Below are 21,817 nucleotides of genomic sequence, written 5' to 3' on the forward strand. Positions count from 1 at the left end.
TGCTTCAGAGAATGTGTTATTCTAAGATTTGTAGACAAATAACATCATTGGAAGATTGTTGATGTTCAAAAGATCAGATTCTCTTTCAGAGAGAAGCATAGGGGTCTTTGAAAGTGATGTGAAGTTTCCAAGATACAATGTAGTCTTCTCCATTTTATCTCTTTAGTTCTGAGACCAGCTCATTCTTCATCTGTAGTAGCTATCAAAGGTATATGTACTTACAGGCAAACCCAATGGACTGTCCATACAACTGTATACCTGAATCTGAACAAGAGACTTTCTTAATCTGTTTGGCTATTCCTGCATTGATTTTTGGACCAAACTATTCAGAGTGGTTTTGAATCTCATTTAAAGACTCTGCAGTGTCTTTAAGACATGATGATATCCACAAAATGGAATCTACAAAAAGAAACATTCAGAAGTTCTCATAGACTCTAGAGAATACCCTCTCCCATTTGGTTTCTGTATTGGACATCTTTTACACCAATGGAAAACACCCTGAAAAATAAAAAATCTCCCTGTTTTATGACTAACTCCAGGTAAATAATTAGGGGATGTTGAACAAAGTTATATCTGTGCTTTTACATCTATTAAGGAATTTTGCATCATGCTATATGAATGGGAAATGCCTTGTCAGAAAAGAAACTGTAAGACTGAATTGATAATGTATGTAAAGCACTTTAGAAACCTTGAAAAGCAATATAATTGTGAGTTATTGCGATCCTAACCAAATCAAATACTTCATATAGATAAGCAAATACATAGAAGGATTTTGTATTTTTCCTGGTTTTTAGTCAATTGTGTGGTGGTAAACAGGTGGCATGTTATAAAGTATTATTTATGAAAGCCTACCTGTTCCCCTCTCACTTTCTTTTTTGAAAATAAATTTTTATTGATATCTTTTATTTTTCTTTATCACCAGTATTTTCTCTAGTGTGTCCCCCCTCTCCTCTTTCCAGAAACTTATCCTATATAAAAAAGAATGGTTTTAAAGACCAAAAAAGAAAAAAATCAGCAAAAGTGATCAGTACATTAAAAAAGTCTGAAAATGCTGCAATGTACCACACTTGTGGATCTCCTACTTCTATAGTGAAGTGTGGGGTATCTTCTCATACCTTTTCTTTGGAGCTGTATTTCTTTATGATTGTTTTTTGTAATTTTGTTTTCTCTGAGTGTTTCCATTTATATTGTTACGGTGATTGTATATATTGTCTTTTTGGCTCTGCTAACTTCACTGTATCAGTTCGTGTAGATCTTTCCTTTCTTCTCTGTATTCATTGTATTGGTCATCTCCTCTCATTTTCATTAAGAATTCCATTAATGTAAGTACCATTCCTATAAAGTATATTGTAGTAGTGAGAAAGTATGCATCTAAGTCAGTTGTTCTATGAGTATGAATCATAATGTTCTCTCAATAATCCTTTCTCAGTAGAAGTAGTATTCATATTTTTTTCAAAATTTCAGCATTTTTCTTTCAGATATCTCAAAAATCATTCCCTCACCACCTTCAAAATTTTGTCACTTCCAGCAGACATGCCTTCTGTGTATTTCTGATCTATTGTAACTTTTCTTCCTGTCACTGTTCTTTATTGCCATTTCCACTTGCTGGTGTGATAGTAGAGTTAAAATATAAAAACTCCATTGTCACTTGTGAAGATAATAGTTTGTTATGGAAGCACTGACAGATATTTTCCATTTTTCGTCTATTTGTTGTCTTCCTTTTAATTTTATCCTTAAATTATCTTAGGGTGATTTAATTGGTCTTGTATTGATTTTTTGCCATTTTTTTCCTTCCTTCCTTCCTTCCTTCCTTCCTTCCTTCCTTCCTTCCTTCCTTCCTTTTTCCCTCCCTCCCTCCCTCCCTCTGTCCCTTCCTTCTTTCCCTCATTTCTGGATTACACCCATAATTTCATTGATATAGGGAGAAGTCACAGAAGAAACTCCTACCATCAATGAAAACTGGTTGCCTAGGGCACTGAGAGGTTAAGTGATTTGACCAGGGTCACTCATTCAGGATGTGTCTGTTCTTTCTGACTCTCAAGTTTTCTCTCTATTCACTGTTCTTTGTCTTCCTCCAAAGTATTTTATTTTCTGTAGTAGAATATGCTTGTGAATTGTGTTATACTTGCCTATCATATCTTTCTGTTGTTTAAGATCAAGTATTTGATAGCTAAGGTGGTTCCTAGGTTCTTTGGGGCTATTGTATCAAATCATTTATGCCAGCAAGAAATAGTTATAATTCATATAAATGTCTGTTCCTTTATCTATTTTCTATATTTTGACATTAGTAACTTTTTAAAACAAATTAAGTTGGAATGGTCTTAACTATGTATTTATTTTCTCATATTTCTCCCAATTTTTATTAATGTTTGTGCTTTCTCTAACAAGTTAATGGTTCAACTATACATAATACAGCTGATCATGATATGATGCTCAAATAAATAATTAGTTCTTTCTTGTCTGTTAAGATATAACCTATAGTCAGTTTCATTGTTTGTACATGTGATGTTATTTAGCATTCAACATGTTCAGTGGATTCCAAATCTCTTTTTGAAGAAAGTATTCATGTTATATTGGCTTGAGGGGTCCATTTTTATTGTAAAACTGCTTTCTTTTATTCCTTAATACTGAAATATATTTTCTACCACTTTCACATGACCACCTTTTGATTAACATTGTGAAGAATGAAAGTATATGCTAATTTGAGAGTCTTCTCAGACTCTGTAGAATTCCTTTACTTTCTTATACCTGCAACAAATTCACATAAAACTGCAATTATTTTCATGGAGGTCTTTTTTTTCACTTATGCACATAATTGACCACTCTCAAAGTAAGATGACCAAGTCTCTTATGAAATAATGTTTCTATTTTCATTGGAATTGCCATAAAGCCAACTTAGTTAAATCCTTTATTTACCACTAAAAGAGAAGCCATTAGACACCCTCCCTTTTCTCTACCACTTGTTTTTACCTTTGGTTTTCATTTCTAGGAAGATGTTGTTATTGATATCATTCAGTTCTTCCATTAGTATGTTCATTGATCATTAGACAAGGATCTCACATTTAGAGTTTCACTAGTTAAATTAAGATTGAGAATCAGCTTAAAATCTGGGTAACTCTAAGCCCTCTATTCCCACTTTCCCACCAACCTCCAGCATAACTACATGAATATAAGAGAATCAGGCAAGACTGAAAGCCGTATCATATTTGTCATTGTTTCACGAATTGGCATGGCCAAATCATTCATCATAAAGAGTCCATTTATAAAAGAAGTTGCAGAGAAGTTTGTCTGGGGGGAAAGAACCTCAAATTAATTACTTCTTTGCAACAGACTTGGCTTTGGGCTTACACAGAGTAGGGTTTTTTGGACTTTGATGCCTTCACCATCTTAGCATGGATAATAATTGGTTTCTTCATTTTCTTAGAGTGAACAGCAGATTTCCTATTCATTTTGTCTATCATTCTGTGATTCTTGTCTTGGGACTTCATGACTTACTTCTTGAGACTGGGCATCCTGCTCAGCATTATGGCTTTCTTGATTTCATTCTGGGTCTTCTTGACTTTTTGACAATTGTACTCATCCACTTTGGCTAACCATACTTACATAGGCAGTCTTCAGAGAGTAGCTGAAAGAATTCTCTAGACCTCTCTTTTATGGTAGAATTTGCCAGAACTTACAATCTCCTGACACAGCCTTCAGGAAGCCTAGATCAACTCTATACAATGAGAAGTCACCAGGGTAGGATCTTTTGTGGAAAATTTCCCAATGTGCATGTATTTCTTCTGTGATGGACAATAATCAAAGACTGGCTATGTTCTCAACTGAACATCAGAAAGCTCATTTTGCTTGTGTTCAAAATATCAAGAAAGTTAATTCTGTTTTCTGCGTGAACATCCTTTTAATTTCCCAATGACTCTTGACTGACCTAGTATAAACTATTTGCCTTTGGACAATGTGCGTCTTGGGGTTGGTGGTAGTGGTGGGGACTAGGGTCTCTTTTATTTATATAATGAATATGGAACATTTGACATGTTTTTAAGCTCACATTGGATTTTTACCTAATGTTGAATATTACTATTTATACATATGGTATATATGAGCATGGAGGCCATTACATATTATTCATATAAGTGGAGGGAAGCAGATGCATAGATGGTAAAAATAAAAAGTCAGATAATAAAGAAAATTACATGATTTTGAGATCTTTTGATGTTTAAAATATTTTAATATAGGTGTATTGAACTGATGCAGAATAAAATAAGCAAACCAAAGAGAAAAATTTATACTATAACATCATTGCGAATATTTTTGAAAGACTTGAGAAATCTGATTAATGATAGGATGAACCATTATTCCAGAGGACCAACTAATCAACATCAATCAATAAACATTTATTAAGTGACTACTATGTGCCAGGCCTGGTGCCAGACACTGGAAGTACTGAATCTAGGATGAAGAACAATACAGACTTCCTGATGAGGGATGGGAGACCCTGATGTATCAATATGCAGAATGAGGAACACATTTTGGGATTTGAGCATTGCGGGAATTTGTTTTGCCTGACTAGGTATTTTTATTACAACCCCAGGAGGAAGAACAGTGGGAGAATGAGAATATAAATGTTAATTAATTTTTTAAAAAATTAAAATAAAGTGAACTCCCTGGTTAGATTTTGATCTTGGACTAAAGTTGTATTTAAAGAAGCCAACTACCTTCACCACCCTAAACCTCTGCTTATTTGCTCCCTACTTCTACTGTTCTATTTTAGAAATGAACCATTGCCTTTAAAGTTGGTACAAGGGTTACTCTAGCTATGGCTGACAAGAGCTAATCTCTGGGTTGACTAAAATTGGAGAAGAATGACTAGCCTCGACACCCAGCCCCCTTCAGTGCTAATGGCACTGGCAGCCCAAGCTTGGATAGAGGACAGGTTGGTGAGGTGATTGTGCGAACAGTCTGAAGCCTCTCCCACCCATCACCCTGACTTCAGTCTAGAATAGGCCTAGGCCCTTTCTCAGCCTGGAGGACATAGCTTTGCTACATATCAGAAAGTGATCAGGAAAGGCTGAGGAGCTATCCTTTGTGTTCAACTGCTCATCATGAGGCCAGGGGCTGGTGATTAGCAAGAGCCAGTTTCCCGTAGTGAGCTATAGTCATATCTCAGAAGCCCAGATATCCATAATCTGAATGGAAGGATGGTGAGCTGAGAACCAAAAGACCTGAGTTCTAGACCCTGTTCTGACACTAATTCTGGGCTTTTAATTTCGTCCTCTCTAAAATGGAGGTTGGACAGACAAAATGATCTCCAAGGTAGAGCCCTTCTGGCTCTATCCACTCTGTGAGTCTCTGGTATCTGGTCTTTGTTATTACCTCAGCTCCATCTCAATTTCAGTAAGAATTGAATAAACCTTCTTTTGTAGTCTTAGACAAATCCCTTCCCAATCCAAGGCCATAGTTTTCTCCTATGTGAAGTAAATAAACTAAACTCAATGAACCTTAAGGTCTCATGATGCTTGTTTTCTTTGAGGTTAGGGGAGAGAGGGATTGCTTCAAGCCCTCTTTCAGCCCTCTTCCTCAAAGCAACTATATGCTTCCTATAGCGATGGCTAATCCCCATCTATCAGTCAGGCTTGTTAGAGATCAAGAGTGAAGAAACTGACCTTAACACCTAGTTAGGATGAATTATTCTTTAAAATAGAAAACTAATAGATGGCCTGCTTCTCCTCCTTGGCTTATCACCTATGAGGACTACTGTCCGGGATTTTCTATCTCTCCCAAAAAGACCATATCTGCCTCCACACCCTTCTCCACACCTTTTGTTCCTCTTCCTGGAAATGAGTTGTGATGCTTATATTCAGTGTAAAAAAAATCATAGCTGTGGTTTTGATTATACTGGATGTGTTTGTATTTCATTCCCCTCCTAGACTGTTAGCTTCATAAAGGACCATGTCAGCACACAGGGGCTTCATAAATGTGTATGGAATGAATGAATGAATGAGTGAGTGAGTGAATGAATGAATGTGCAATCAATAGGCTTGAAAGCATAATTGGTATCTGAAACCTGACTGTTGACTGTTTGAATATGTAACAGCGCTCTCCTCTGATTTTTCTGTCTCTCTAATCATGACTACCAAGTGAAGTAACAGATGAATCTAGCTTTAAAATGAGCGTGGGCATGTCCTTTGCTCTGGCGGATAGATTGATGTTTACCATTTATTCTCTACCTACAGAGTCCCTTGTGCTGAATGGATCATATGAAAGACGCAGCCCTTTTCCTCTGAGGAGTTTCCATTCTAGCGTATCTCTTTCAAGTAACCATGAAGATATTCATCTCACAGACGGCAGGGATTGGAACCACTGGATGATTTTGAGCAAAGTGGAAAATGCTGATAGAATACATGCCTTTATTGTGCTGTCCTCTGGACCTACATGCTTCCAGACAGCCTGAATGCCGATCTAATGTCCCCAGCCACTTCAGGTAGCTCTTACTTCTTGGGTGCCTGGACAAAAGGGCTTTCCCAGAGCCAGGAGGAGATGAGTTATTTTCTTTCTCTCTTGTACTGCCCCAGAGACTTGTTTTAACTTGTAATATGTGTGAAGTTGGATGGAATGACTACCAAGGGTCCCTTCCAACTCCATAGACTGTGTTTCTATGATGCAGCAACAAGAGAACAACATCGTTTTGTGGATAATAGGCAGGTCTTAGAGTCAGGAACACTTGGGTTCAAATCTGACCTTGGAATCATTCTGGCTATGTAACCTCATGAGAAATCACTTAGCCGCTTCATACCCTGGGCAACTCTCTTACATTATACAATACAAAAGATTGGCCAGTAGGGATCAGTGGAGGTGATATCCATGTTTCCTATGTCTTAGAGACTTCAGTCACAACCCAGGAACAATAATAATGCTAGTGATGATGATGATGATGATGAAGATGATGTAATTACATGCAAATAAACATTTGAGTAAATAGCATTTTTACTCATCCAAATGTCAAGGAAAGAGACATTTGAATAATGGGTTTTTCATCTTAAGAGAAGTCATGTTATTGGCTGTGCTATTCCACAATCAAGTTTGGGCATTTGGAAGGTTCCATGGGAAGGTTTGCAGGAGTGGGGCTTTTGCAGAATTCTGTTTGAGATTGAAAAATTTAAATGTCCACCACTCAAATGGAACATAGACTACATCCCCTTTAAATTTATGCCGAATGATCTATCATTTATTCAGGGTTTCTTGAATATCTCTGTATGTTTGAGATCTTCCAATCTAGCCTTCACAAATTCTTTCTATAAATCCTGATGAATTTCCTGAAATTCTGTTCTAAGTTTTCTTTCTAAAATAGTCCCTTTTATATTTTTTTTAAAGAAGGAAGAAAGATTGAGGTTCTTTTTCTGAAGAATTTCCAAATCTTTCTTGAGAGGTTTCCATCTGCTAAAACCATCTGGGAGCTGTTCACCTGCACTTGACCAGTTCCTTGCCACATAGGGAAAGTAATAGTCTATGGTGGAGTGGGAGCAATCCGTCTTTATCCTTTTCTCTCTGTGGCCAAGTGGAAAGGGATTTTGAATGCAGGGCTGTCATCCCCAACCAGAACAGATCTGCTGAGATGAACAGCAGTCATTTCATTTGAATTTTTACTTCTGTCACAGGGGAAGACTGCTAGACGATTAAATCTGATGTAATTCCTTATTAAGGTCAAAGAAAAAATGTACAACTCTCCCCTGAGCAACCACAAGCACAGAGTTAAATTGATCCAAGTCAGGGTAGGCAGCATTTTCAAACTCTGGTTCTGGACCCATGGTGAGACACTCTAAGGAGGGGTCAGAGTCTGTCTGGGTTGGTGGATTAGGTGTTCATGAATGTGGCACTTAGTGGTCAGGGGCCAGGGGATGGCATTTTATCAATCTTGCCTCTTACATTTTTACATTGGTGGGAAAATTAATTCCTAGTGTGAATTATTAATTCATAATAATATTTGAATAATTCATAATGAATGTAGTAGTATAGCTTATCAACATTTCAAATCATATGTCTTCTCCCTCCTCTTATCTTTGGAGAGATAGATTTCCCCAATAGTGCTCATGGCTGTATAATAAGTCCAGGCCTTCAGCCATGGTATTACCAGTCTATTCCTTGAGACTGCTTTAGTCCTGATTTGAAGATAATGCTTACTTGGAATATGGGAGTCAGTAATATATGCAACTACATTGACCTAACATGACCCCACTGAAGTCAGAACGGTTCTTAATGACCAGTGGGACTCGCTTGGTTATGTTTCACCCTACACTGCTATGTAAAAGAAACTTCCATCATGATTTTTCACTGCAGTATGGCTGATTATATTTTGGTCTTAAATGAGAGCCTCTCAGGGTAAGTCATATCAATTATACACTTCCCCAACATACAATAAAATCTTGTTTCTGGTGTAAGTCTAGTATTTTCCTGGTCTATCACCTCCATGAAAGTGTCTTTTTGTAAAGAAGGAGGGCCAAATGATCTCACTAATAGTGGTAATGAAGGGGGATGGAAAGTGGAAGAAATGAGAGCATAGGGATCATCCCATGACAGAAGTGCAGATTTGGAGTTCAAAGGGACATTGAGTTCAGCCCCCTCATTTTAGAATTGAGAAAGCAAAAGACTTTACAAAGTCTTACCAGAGAAGTTAAGTGACTTGCCCAGGGTCACACAGCAAATCTTTGAGACATTTGAACTTAAGTATCCCAGATTCCAGTTACAATTCATGTAGTCTCTGTTAAGACTTAGTTGACCATTCCTTGTCACCCAAAGAGTGTATTTTTCTAATGACCACAATATTTATAATTGTCATAGCACCCAACTAGTATATACGCAGGCATGGAACTTCTATTGGAGTGGAGGAGCAACCTAATTGATGATAGTCTTTCTATGATCGTGCTAAATTAGAATAACCTCTTGTGTTTGTCAGATGTGGCAGAAGAGAAGAAATGGTCCTGGCTTTTTAGGAATTTGCAATTTTTTTGGTAAATAAGAATTAGAACAATTATATTTGGAACTTGTATAGCCCTTATATATATTATCTGATTTTATCTGCACAAAATCTCCCTGAGATAAGCATATATCATACACACACACACACACACACACACACACACACACACAAATATAAGATCATCATTAAAAAAGGAGGGACCAGTGTAAGCTATAGTAAACATGAAGGACTTCATAAGTCAATTGTTGATTAGCTCAACTATTCAGGAAAGGCTTCATGGCTTCATGGAAGAAGTGGGACTTGAAATGAGCCATGAAGAATGGGTAGAATTTGTACTGGAGAAGAAAAACAGGTAGGACATTCCAGACTGAAGTTTATATTGGTACATTTTTTGTTTGTTTCCCTTCAAAATCCATTCCACATATGACCACAGAGATACCCAGCTTTCCAAATCTCTCCTTTTTTTTCAATTGTATATCACACTTTACAATCCCAATGCTTCATGGTTATAAAAAATAACATGATACTACATAAAACACAAACTCTTTTTAAAATACCTATTCTATGCAGATCATTGTGCTTGGCTCTAGGGAAATTATAAAACTTAGATAAAACATAGGAATTTAGCAGATACTAGTATTGTATATGATGCCAACACGGCGATATATATATAATTATACTGGTATTAGGGTTTTTATAAACCAAGGTCATTATGTTAGTTGTGTTCCTGGAAGGCTTCCTGAAAGAGGTGGCATTTTAGTTGGATGGGTAGGGATACCATGGATAGGGATTTGAAATGTGAAAAGAGGGACCGAAGACATTCTAGGTTTAGGAAACAATCTTAATCAAAGCAAAGGAATATTATTATCCAGTGTGTTTTGGGAAAGTGCAGGGTCATCTAGATTGCTTGCAACATGGCATTCATAGAGAGGAGATTCATGAGAATAGGCTGGAAAGGTGGTGGTTGTGGCTGTTGTTGTCTATCCTTTGTCTTCCAAGAGGTAAAAGTTGGCTTCAAGTTGTAGGACCTTGAGTTCTAGCCATAGGTATTTAAACTTCTCATTTAATTCCACTCCATTTAACTGGAAAACTTTCTCTATATGTCACCTGTACTGTTTTATCATGGAGTTCAATGAATTTTCATGAAGTAAATATCCTTATTTTCCTAGCAATTCCTTGTTCCTTTGTCATCTTCCCCAATGGGAGTCATAACACGCTTCCTGTAATGGCAAAATTGTTTGCCACAAAAATTTTTGCCACCGTGTCACAACAAAGAAGAGCTTATGGGGTTTAGCAGAATTCTTCCTTTCATCATGTTACCTACCCCATTTCCTTTCATTTATTCCCATATAGAATGGTTTACTTGCCATCCTTGTAAACTATCTTAACACAGTTTAACTTGGTAATATTCTCAAAATGTGGCACTCAAAACTGATCCTAATACTCCAGATATGATCTGTCCAGAGCAGTGTATATTCAAGTCAACATTCCCTCATCCAGGACATCATGTCTTTATTAAGACAACTTCAGATTGAATCAACTTTTTCTTGGCTGCCTGGAAAATGTCATACTATTACCTCATATTGTATTTGCAGCCCACTAACACCCTCTGATCTCTTTCAAACAAAGTGTTGTCTAGCGATGTCTTGCTCATCTTGTATTTGTGCAGTTGCTATTTTGAATACAAGTAAAGGACAAGTAGGTTGGACAACAGATAATGAATTACTTGGCCACAGTGACTCATGAGACGGATAAAGATAGAAAATGTCCCTCAGTCCTGGGTGACCTCATTCTACTTCTGGAATGATGGTGATACAGTGAGAAAAAAAGAGGCAGAGAATTAAGAATCGTATAACCTCAGGTCCATTTGTAAATGTTAATTTAACTACTGATATTCTAAATATGATCAATAAATTGGTATACTATTAGTGGGACTGAACAACTCCCCTATGTTCTATACATAAAACCAGGTGACATAAAGAAAATAAATCTAAATGGAAAAATGCTTCACAGGCTCACTTCCCGGAGGCAAATATATGTATTGACAAAAGTGGATTCATTGTGAATCCAAAGGCAAGAGGAAGCATGGGACTCTTGGTCATCTAACCCTGCAGTGTTCATAATGAGCATAAGTAGAATGACCATTGTAAAGACAATAGCAAATTATGGGAGCATATGTTGTAGAGGATGAAGGAAAAGGAAGAATTCCATGAAGAATTTGAAAAGATCTTAGATTTTTGGTCAGATGTCTGACTGGATTCCCACTTGTAATGTCACTGGTTGGAATTTGGCTGATAAGATCTCATACTTAGGTATGGAGCAAGGAAGTTTTCAGAAGTTTCCAGAAAGGAGAGAAGAGTGCTATATTTAGAGTCTCTGTGGCTTGTCTTATGAAAGATTAGGCTCCCCTCTGCAATGGAAGGGTTCTTCAGACTATTCTAATACTTACTAGCTAATATACTAAAAAAAGAAATCACATTGAAAAGATAAAATAAGGAAAAGTAGACCACCCCCCCTGTCTCTCTCTCTGTCTCTCTCACTCTGTCTCTCTTTCTGTCTCTCTCTGTCTCTGTCTCTCCACACACACACACACACACACACACACACACACTGACATGTACACACATACACACATGCACACACATATTTACTTGTTGTTTGTTGCTCATTCATTTCAGTCATGTCTGACTCTTTGTGACCCCATTTGGGTTTTTTTTTTTTTTGGCAAAGACACTGGAGTGGTTTGTGGGTTGTTCAGGAGGACTAGTACCTCTGGTGTGAAGGCTTGCCAATCCCGTTTCAAGGCTGCTCATCCACCTTTGGTGTCCACCTGCCACCCAATTCTCACCTATGCCTCCAAGAAACTGTAGCATACACAGGGGCCACACTCCAATAAACCATGTAGGCAGACAGGCTTAGCCAGGTTGATGGTAACCGACAGACTTCAGACCTGTTGGTGAGTTAGGGGGATGTCTTTGCCAGCATGTGAAGACTTCCTTTCCCTGGAGGAATGGGGGAATGAGAATGATTTGTTCCAGTGGCTGGTGGCCGTGGAGCACTTAGAGTTTGGTCAGCCATAGAAAATGCCACAGTCATCTGCTGCATCCCAGGCCATCACTGGTTGTTTATACTTTTGTCCTACCACTGTACTTCCATAACTCAAGAAAAGAGAGTGAGGCTGACGACTTTGTGCAACCCTGCTTCACTTAAATCCAACTAGTGAACAAGTAAGACACCTCCCATTATGTCTTTGATCAAAAGGACAAAGAACAAACAAACAACAACTGAAATGGTTTGCCATTTCCTTCTCCAGCTCTTTTTATGGACTAGAAACTGAGGCAAACAGGCTTAAGTGACTTGCCCTGGGTCATACAGATAGTAAGTGTTGGCTGAGGCCATATTTGAACTCATAACAATGACTATTTCTGACTCCAGGCCCAGCACTTTAACCACTGTGCCATCTAACTGCCCTATATATATAATACACACATATGTGTATGCATGTATACATATATTATATATTTATAATATAGATACATATTACATATACATAAATACATAGTCTATATATCTATATGTATATATGTATACACATTCTCTGTGTGTGCATATAAACAAAAGTATATATGTATATGTGTGTATATTTACATATACATATATCTATATATAAATGTTAGATGTGCAACAAGTTTAAAGACCCCAAAGAATTATTTTTCAAAGATTTCAAAAGAAAATAAAATATCATGGATGCCTTTATTATTTTAAAAGATGACCAATAAGGAATCAGCAAATAAAGACTCATATGTTTATGCTCTCCTCCCTATAAATTCTTATCAGAATAGTCTATTGATATATATCTGAAGAGTATTTTTGATAAAAACATAATCAGGACAATAGATGTGGTCCAATTCTTTTTTATGAAAGATGACATCTTCATAGGAACACAAATGGCATAGAAGTATTAAGAATACAAAAAACTCACTATTTCTATGGTTTTATTGATAACTCAATAGAAAGCAAAATGTCATCTTTAAGGTTCTCCTACAATGAAGTATTTTCCTTTCATAGGCTAAGATCACCCAGGATTTCCTATATACATCATCATGGAGATTAATTTGTTTAGTGACTCTCTGATTATCAACATCAAATGAAGCATCTTAAACAAGGAGATATTTGATCCCTAAACATGTACACCTGTATCATGGATGATGTCCAAAACAAAATCTGAATGGAAGAGAGAGATTCCCTATTGAGTGTGAAGCTCTCCATATGTACCTATTTGTCAACTACAAAGGTTTCCTGAATGATATCTCTAGCTACTCCATAAGGATTTGTAATGGTAACAGGAATTTGAAGATCTTTCCTGCTTTGAAGATTGTCCCTGGCCCCTAATAGGTCAAATGTAATCAAGTGGAGCCTGTTGTGGGAGGAGTTTGGTGAAGGGTAGAACAGAACCCAGGAAGCTGGAAGTCAGGGCAGTTAGAGCTGGAGGGAGGAAAGGATGAAGCCAAGGAGATAGCTAGGCTTGTAAGTGTTTGTTTGTGGGAAGTCTAAAGGATGGTGTGACTCCCTGCTGTGTTATGGCTTTTTTTTTTAACTTCTTTGTTTCTATGATTGACTTTCTGGTGTTGGGATTTGGTTTTCTGGTGTCTGAATAAGTGTTTTGCTTCTATCATATATACATGGAGAGTCTGTTATATTGTGCAATTCAGAACTATGCTGGCATATTCATAGTCACTGTCAGTGCTGTGAATATTGCATTGGCACTACAGGAGTCCACATAAGACAAAACAAGTAAAGGAAAAATTTTGTTCATCAAAGCACAGAGATTAAATAGGCATTGTCAATGGACAATGAGTTAAGTCCAGAACTGAACAGATTAGAAGGATTAAACCTATGGCCCACTACCTCCCAAATGGTAATGGATGAGATTAAAATGTAGTCGAGAAGTATTTAACAAAATAAATGAAAACACAATAAACCATTCATAATTGAAAAAATAAGTCAATGTGGAGCTTACCAGAATCCTTATATAGGATTTAGTGACGCCCATTTCTATATGAACCTGACATCACTGGAATGACTGGCAGAAATCAGGATGGAATAAATTTGAGAATTTAATCAGCACTTTCAAGTGGCTCTCTGACATGAAGTAACACTTTGTAACCATAGTGTTCTCTCAGTGAGGCTCTATGACTGTGAATCATGGAACACTATGATTTAAAAAAAAGAAAGAGAAAAGATTAAAATTGCAGGTGACTCAAATGTCCATGAAAATGCACATTGGATGTGATTAGGCTACAGAATTTCTCCAAAGATGACTTGTGGGCTAAAAGCAGCATAAAAGATATCATTAAGGACATAAAAAGATGGTGGGCTAATCAGGCAGTAAGATCATGTGAGGTACCAGATAGAGAATGTGACTATGGTACTGATCCAAACAACTGAGGCTGGCAATTTGGGCCCTGTACAACCTTCTCCCAACCCTCCTTTACAGTAGGAATTTCCACTACTCCCCATCAAAAACTCATCCATCCAAACAGATTGGTGTTGTCATTTCCTCCCACCCTTCTCAGCTTTTTTCATACCCTTTCTTTCTTGACCAGAATGCTAAATCCTGTGTGCATAGTGTAGTGTCAAGACCCATGCATTTGTACCCTGAAGATCTGAGTTTGAATCCCAACTCAACCACGTTTGGATCACCTATTTGAATCTGGGCAAAGTATTTCACTTTGCTAAACCCCAGATGACTAATCTGCAATATGAGGGGTTCAGACTAGAACACTGATCTCCAAGGTCACTTTTAGTTATAAAACCTACAAGACTATGCTCTAACTTTCAGACTTAATACTAAGCATCTTTCATGGCCCAATTCAAATTATTTCTCCATGAAATCTTCTTTAACCACTCCAGGTCCAATGACCTCACCATCTTCTTTAAACATTTATACAGGTGGTACAGTGAATAGAGCACAAGCCCTGGAGTCTGAAGGACCTGAATTCAAATCCAGCCTCAGACACTTGACACTTACTAGCTGTGTGACCTTGGGAAAGTCAGTTAACCCCAATTGCCTTGCCTTCTCCGCTCCAAGAAACAAAAACAAAACAAAGCAAAAAAAAACATATTTATCAGTTCTACATACTTGGCCCTTAACCTAAACTACCTTCTGAGGTCATGGTCAAAAGTACACTGGATTAGGGCTTGGTAGTTGTTCGACCTTGAGAAAATCACAACTTCTCTGAGTTTCAATTTTCTCATAGTAAAATAGAGGTGCTAAGAATAATTATGCTACCAACCCCATCTTACCCCATTTTCTCCTCAGTATAGCATTGAATGTGTATCATACTTTATGGCTACAACATGGCTTTAAATACAGGTTGTTGTGTTGCCATTATTATGATTATTATAATAGTAAGCTTTCCCTGGGAGTGAAAAATGTAGTATGGTGGACGGAACACCAGTTTTCAGTCATGAAAACCTGGGTTCAAATGCTGCCTTGGACACATACTAACTATATATCTATAGGGAAGGTGCTTAAACTAACAGTGTCCCCAGTAAAGTCCTTTTTTATCAAATAAAAGATGATTTGCCAGTCTTGGGCAGGAAAGGAGTTTCCAAGTAGATGTTCCCTACATGGAAGAAAGGATGGATATGAATAAAAATCAAATAAATTAAGTTTTCCTTGTTGTTTTCCAAAAGCTCTTAATTGAGGTGAAAATAAGCTTCACCGTTTGACCTTCTTACTACTTTACTCCCCTCCACACATTCTAGGGTCTTGCAATTTGGGGCTGACTACATCTCCCTCCTCTAGACCTTTGTACTGGCTGTGCCCCATGCCTGGATTGTACATGCTCCTCACTTCCATCTCTCAAAATCCTTCCAGAGTCAGCTCAACCACCACCTTCTGCTTTTCTTGACCCCGACCAGCCCAAAGCTGCCTCCAAAAATGACCTTATATTTATTTGTATATATCCTGCATATACATATATGTGCATGCACACACATATGTAGATGCATGCATACATATGTATGTGCATGCATACATATGTGTGTACATGCATATTAATATACATGCTTATGCATATACAAACACACACATACCACATATACATATACATAACCTCCTCTAATAGAATGTAAGGTCATTGTGGACAGAGGCTGTTTCATTTTGAGCTTTTTCTTCCAAGAGCTTAGTACTGTACCTAGAACAAAGTAGGAACTTAAATGCTTGTTGGTGTCCTTCATTCTCAAAGAGGACTAAAATGACATCACTCTGGATGGATGAATGGAGGGATGGATGGAGTGGCTTATATCCCTTTAGCCCCCCCATAGCACCAAGCAGAGTACCTTATGTGGTTGGTGCTCAATAAATGTTTCATTGACTTATCAATTGAATGATAGTGAGTGAATACTACTTGGAAAGTGGATTGTGCCACCTGACACATCAGTTGATGAAAATAATCTGGATGGATCCTTGTCCATGGCTTGTTTGGAAGGTCATATGTTTTCTCTAGGACCTATTCAATTCTATCCACATGCTGCCTTCTCTGAAGCTGTAACAAACAATCAGTCTCCATTCCTGGCTATTTCATAGGAGACACTTGTGTGGGAGAAGCTGCTTTGGAACTGGCTGTTTTCCAGAATTTCCAGCCCCTCTTGTCCACACTTTGAATAGACTTGGTAATAGACCCTCTGTGAATGTGGGCTGACCGTAATGAAGGAGGAAAGTAGACATCCATGGCAGTGTAACTTTAAAGCTATTTCCTGAAGAAGGGTGGGGGGATGTTTTGGAAAATTAGTACTGAGAGAACAACCAAGCCAGGCAATGGACAAAGAGATCGGCTTGTTTCTGGATTCTTAGCAAAATGTCTCCATCACGCAGGCCTGGCTATTATTTCCTAAGTCCCCCATAGACTCCTCCAGTTATTTTTAACATGGGGTGGCTTGCTCGTGATTCTTTCTTCTTGTTTATCTCCCATTCCCCTTTGACATTCCTCCCACAAACCCACCTACATCTGGTCTTTGGAATTCAAAAGAGAAAAATAACCCTCTAAATAGATTAGCAGATGTAAATGGAAAGCAAAAATAATGCTCTGTCAGCACTCAATCTCAATCTTAAGCTTCCCTCCTTCACCCAATCCTCTCCTCCTCCCCCCACCATTGGCCTTCTCTAGGCCCATCTTCTTTCCTTGGTTATTATCACCAGGGCTTTGTTCCAGTGCCCAATTAAAGTATCCAGTTCCGGCATTCAACACATGGTGACCTTCGGAGCTTACAGCAGAGACAATGTCGACTTTGTGATTCGGGGAAATAAAGACATGTTTACCATTGAACTTGATGCAGTCTGGGGCCCAGGGTAACTAAGATGCCTGAGAGCTCAGTACTTAATTAATCTTGGGTGCTCAGAATAGGAACCCTCTCTAGGAGAACCCCAGTGCTCTGAAAGCCAGCTAGAGGCTTCCTGGTTTTATTTGTAGTTTATCATTGCTTATCACTTGTAGTTTAATCATTGCTTATCCCTTCCTGAGTCCCCTATATGTCCTGGTCTTTGTTAGAAGAAAAGTACCCCATGACATGACATGCTATTGTGTTTTGTCTTTAAACTTCTTGAAACAGAGAAGAAGAAGAAGAAAGGGCAAAAGCCAAAAAGAAAAAAAAAATAACAACAAAAAGAGGATAATGGAACTGACAACAGGGGGTATAGGATGAAAGCTTAAGTGTTTAATAATGTATTTCTCCAAATCAACATTTCAAATTTTCTTTAAAAAAAAAATGTCTCAGGACTCATTAGAGATGTGAGAGCAATATCAATTGAGATTCACAATGACATCTGGCTCATATTCATAGTTTGTGGTCGATAGATTTAGAATTCAAGAGGTAGATTAGAGGTAATGGGATCGTAGATTGAGAGAAGGACCAGAGAGACCATCTAACCCAATCCTCTCCTTTTACAAATAAGGAAACTGAGGGACGGGGAGTCTAAGTGACTTGTCCATGGTTTCACAGCTAATCTAACCTGTCAGGGGTTATCTATCCCAACATCCTCATTTCTAAAACAAGGAAAATGAAAATGGAAGGGAAATGACCTTTCTAGTATCACACAGATAACAGAACCAGAATTCCAACCCATATTCAGGAAGCTATTTCTATTAACCCCAGGAATAAGTCTAATTCCACTTAAATGACTAATGGTATTTAATTTGCTTTCTAAATGACATGTCCCCTTCCACAGCTCTAAATAAAATTCAAGGAAAATAAAAACATAGGATCTTAGCTTTAGAGGGAGATGTTAGTAGGCCAACCTTCATGACTCCATCCTGGTAGATGATAATGCAGCCCTACTCAAATACATCCATCGCCTGGATGCTCACTACTTTGCAAGGAACACCATTTCATGTCTGCTAGCTTTATTTATTTAGAAAAGTCTTGCTTAAAAATGAGGTAAAATCTATGTCCTTGGAATTTCTACCTGTTGGCCTTGGCTTTCTCCCTCACTGTCAAGAAGATAAAGTTATCTCTTATCCACAGAATAATTCTTCAAATACTCATATGATAAGATGTAGAATATGAGTGGACCATGTTCCCTCTCTTCATCTATGGCACTTGAAAGCAAGCCATACTTTCCCTACCCAGCTATTCACACCACATAGGAGGTTGCTTTCTCCAATCAGCTCCCAGCATCAAAGTTTTCCTCTAATCAGATCAACAACCCTGTTCTAAATACAAGCGTTCCTGTTTCTAGTCATTCAGTTACTGCTGTACTAAGGTCTTGTAATCTTCTTAGTTTCACTGGGTTCTGTCACTTTTTAGCATCTCTTCTACATTCTCATGTCAGATTTTGTCTTCAGATGTCTCAGCTTTGATAAGTAATTCTTATCCGTTTCTCTCATATGTTTCTCTGAGTATTTTTAGATGACTTCTCAATAGCTCTTCTGCCTTACATCATGGCCTCCTAATTTGTGATGATACCCTTCAGTCTTAGCTTGAGAAACTCCCAAATACATATTTCTTTCAGATAGAGCACAAAAATTTTATATACACATGTTCCAGAGACTCCAGACAGTTCTTTGATTGTGGTTTTCCCAATAATAAGCTTCAGAGCCTTAAACAATCATATTCAGACCAGTTACTTGGAAAAAAATGCATTGCAGCCATCATCATCATCATCATTTTTTCTTTTTCCTGAGGAGCTATTATTACTCAAGACTTCTCAATAATGTCTACATCTCTTCTTAAGCACTTATATCTGTGGGGTTACTTTTCTATGTTTTTTCCCCTTCATGTAAATATATCCCTTTCAATAAACAAACATCCACATAGGAAAGGAGGAAAAGGAGTAGAAGGGAATAAATATGTATGTAGTACATAATATATTCTGGACACTGTTTTAAGATATTATCTCATTTGATACTAGAAAAGGAAAGTGCCTTGCAAATAGACTTAGTCACATCAAGTCTCTGCTCAAAAATCTTCAGCAGCTCTCCACCACCCACCAAGTAAAATTTTAAACTCTTTTTTGGCATTCAGGGCCCTCAGCAACCTGATGTTTATCTGTCTTTCTAGCTTAATCTCATATTACTCACCTTCTTCTTTGTATTCTAGCTTCTAATCTAGTTCTAATGAACTACCTTTCTACTTCCCGAACATGCACTTACCTCTTGTGCCTCAATGCCTTTGTTATTGTCTATGTCTGGAATTCACTATCTCCTCTAACATCTTTCTTTCATCTATTAACTTTTTCTTCCCTCATCTAGACCGGTGATTTCATTGGTTTAGGAAACTTCCTATGAGGCAATGCACTCTACTAACGAAGATTGACAACTTTTACAATTTATAGACTTGGACAGTTGCCTAAGATATGATTGGCACAAAGTCACACAAACCTCAAATATCACCTTCTCCATGAAGACTTTCACAATTCTTATTGTCAGTAACAATCAACTCCCTCAAATTTCATGTAATAATTTGTTTTGCTGTTCCCTTGTGTACTTATTGAAATCACTAGAATTAAACACATATTAAGCATATTATTAATGGTCTATGTGTTAGGAATAAAAGGAAAGAAAGAACTGAGTTCTGCTGCCTTCAGGAGTTTAGACAGTTATGGTTTTGTATTATGTAATATTATGTGTTATGGTTATCTGTAGCCAGCTCATCCCTTTCCAAGACTGTAAGTTCTATGAGAACAAGAGACTACTCTTTATGCAAACTCTATACCTCCCCAAATATAATAGAGCTCTACACATAATAGATACTTAAAAGATATTTTAATAAATGAATGAATGCTAACTATAGACTCCATTTAGTCTGAATTCCCCTGTTTTATAGATAGTGCCCAAAGAAGGTAGGTATTTCACCCAAAGCTAAACATCTAGTACATACTCCCAGCTCAGAGTTCTCCCTCAAATCCCTACTCATCACTGGATTATGTTGCTTCCACTTTTGTCTCCTTCAATTCTAGTCCTAGAACCAGATAGACTAAGTTCCTAGAAGCTTTTCTTCTACAACATGATTTAGCATTTCCTCACCATCTTTTCTTCTCAAGTTTGTTAACATCTTTCCTAAAATGTGGTGCACAGAAATGAGCACAATACTTGAGATATAGTCTGCCAAGCTGTGGGATGATCAGTTCCCTCATTTGGGATCCTATATTTTCAGGAACACAAACCAATATTTTTCACTCACAATGAGCCTATATGCATGACTTCCAGAAAAGCTAAAACAATTACTTGTAACTCCTAAATCTTCTATATAGGAACAATTATTTAACCACATGTCCCCCATCCTGTTTTTATACAAGTGATTGAACCTAAATATAGGACTTTACTGTTATCCTTATGAAAATTCATCCTGCTAAATGAGTAAGATCCAAATAGATCTCACCAGTCTAGAAAGAGATTGAATTTGCTATGTCATTATGTAACTATCCTTCCCATAGGGTCACTGATACAGCAATACTTTAATCCTTTCAATGCATCATTGTATTGTGCCTGGCTTTTAGACATGAACAGTAAAAGTCATTGACGAGCATTATCTCAGTAGTTGAAGAGTGCAACCAATTAATGTCTTCTCATCCTATGCAATACTTGTTCACATTCTTCCATAGCTCCTCCACAGAGGATACAGGTAATATGTTGGAGCCTGTCTCCTAAGTTGTTTTTTTATTGGTGAAATAGTGCAGATTTTTTGTGATTTTCATGTGTCTTCAATGTCCTTTGGGTCATCATAACTTGAATTCCTTGGATCATAAAATCATAGTTCTAGAAGGAGTCTTAGAGATCATCTGGTTCAATTGCTTTTTCATCAAAAAGGCTCTGAGATCCAAGGAAGTTAACTGACTTGTCCAAGCTCATATAAAGTACCACATACTAGAGATGGGCAGCTAGGTGGCACATTGAATAGAGCACTGAGACTGGAGTCAGGAAGAGTCATCTTCATAATTTTAAATCTGGTCTCAGACACTTACTAGCTGGGTGACCCTGGGTAAATAACTTAATCATGTTTGCCTCAGTTTCCTCCATCTGTAAAATGAGCTGGAGATGGAAATGGCAAACCACTCCAGCCAAGGGACATCCCCAATGGGGTCACAAAGAATCAGATATAGCTAAAAGTAACTGAAAAACAATTTCTGAGATGGGACTTGAGGGAGGGAGAGAGAAAATTTGCAACTCAATTTTTAAAAATGTATTAAAAATTGTCTTTGCATGTAACTGGGGTGAAATAAAATATTATTTGAGAAAGGGAGAGGGAGGGAGAGACAGAGAGACAGAGACAAAGAGACAGACAGGGAGATAAAGGGGAGAGAGAGAGAGAGAGAGAGAGAGAGAGAGAGAGAGAGAGAGAGAG

At 37.6% G+C, this 21,817-nt stretch overlaps 1 long non-coding RNA gene across 1 annotated transcript in view; it reads left to right on the top strand.

Annotated features, from left to right (window-relative positions):
- LOC138146477 (uncharacterized) overlaps positions 1–21,817 on the top strand; it is a 260,767-nt gene that overhangs the window by 235,528 nt on the left and 3,422 nt on the right. The window contains exon 3 of the long non-coding RNA XR_011164491.1: positions 6,231–6,478. This is a non-coding gene — a long non-coding RNA (uncharacterized lncRNA). The remainder of the gene's footprint in view (positions 1–6,230; positions 6,479–21,817) is intronic.

This window comes from Petaurus breviceps, unplaced genomic scaffold, assembly GCF_028583685.1.
Source record: "Petaurus breviceps papuanus isolate PSGF00001 unplaced genomic scaffold, PetGlider_PUasm1.0 90762, whole genome shotgun sequence".
NCBI lineage: Eukaryota > Metazoa > Chordata > Mammalia > Diprotodontia > Petauridae > Petaurus > Petaurus breviceps.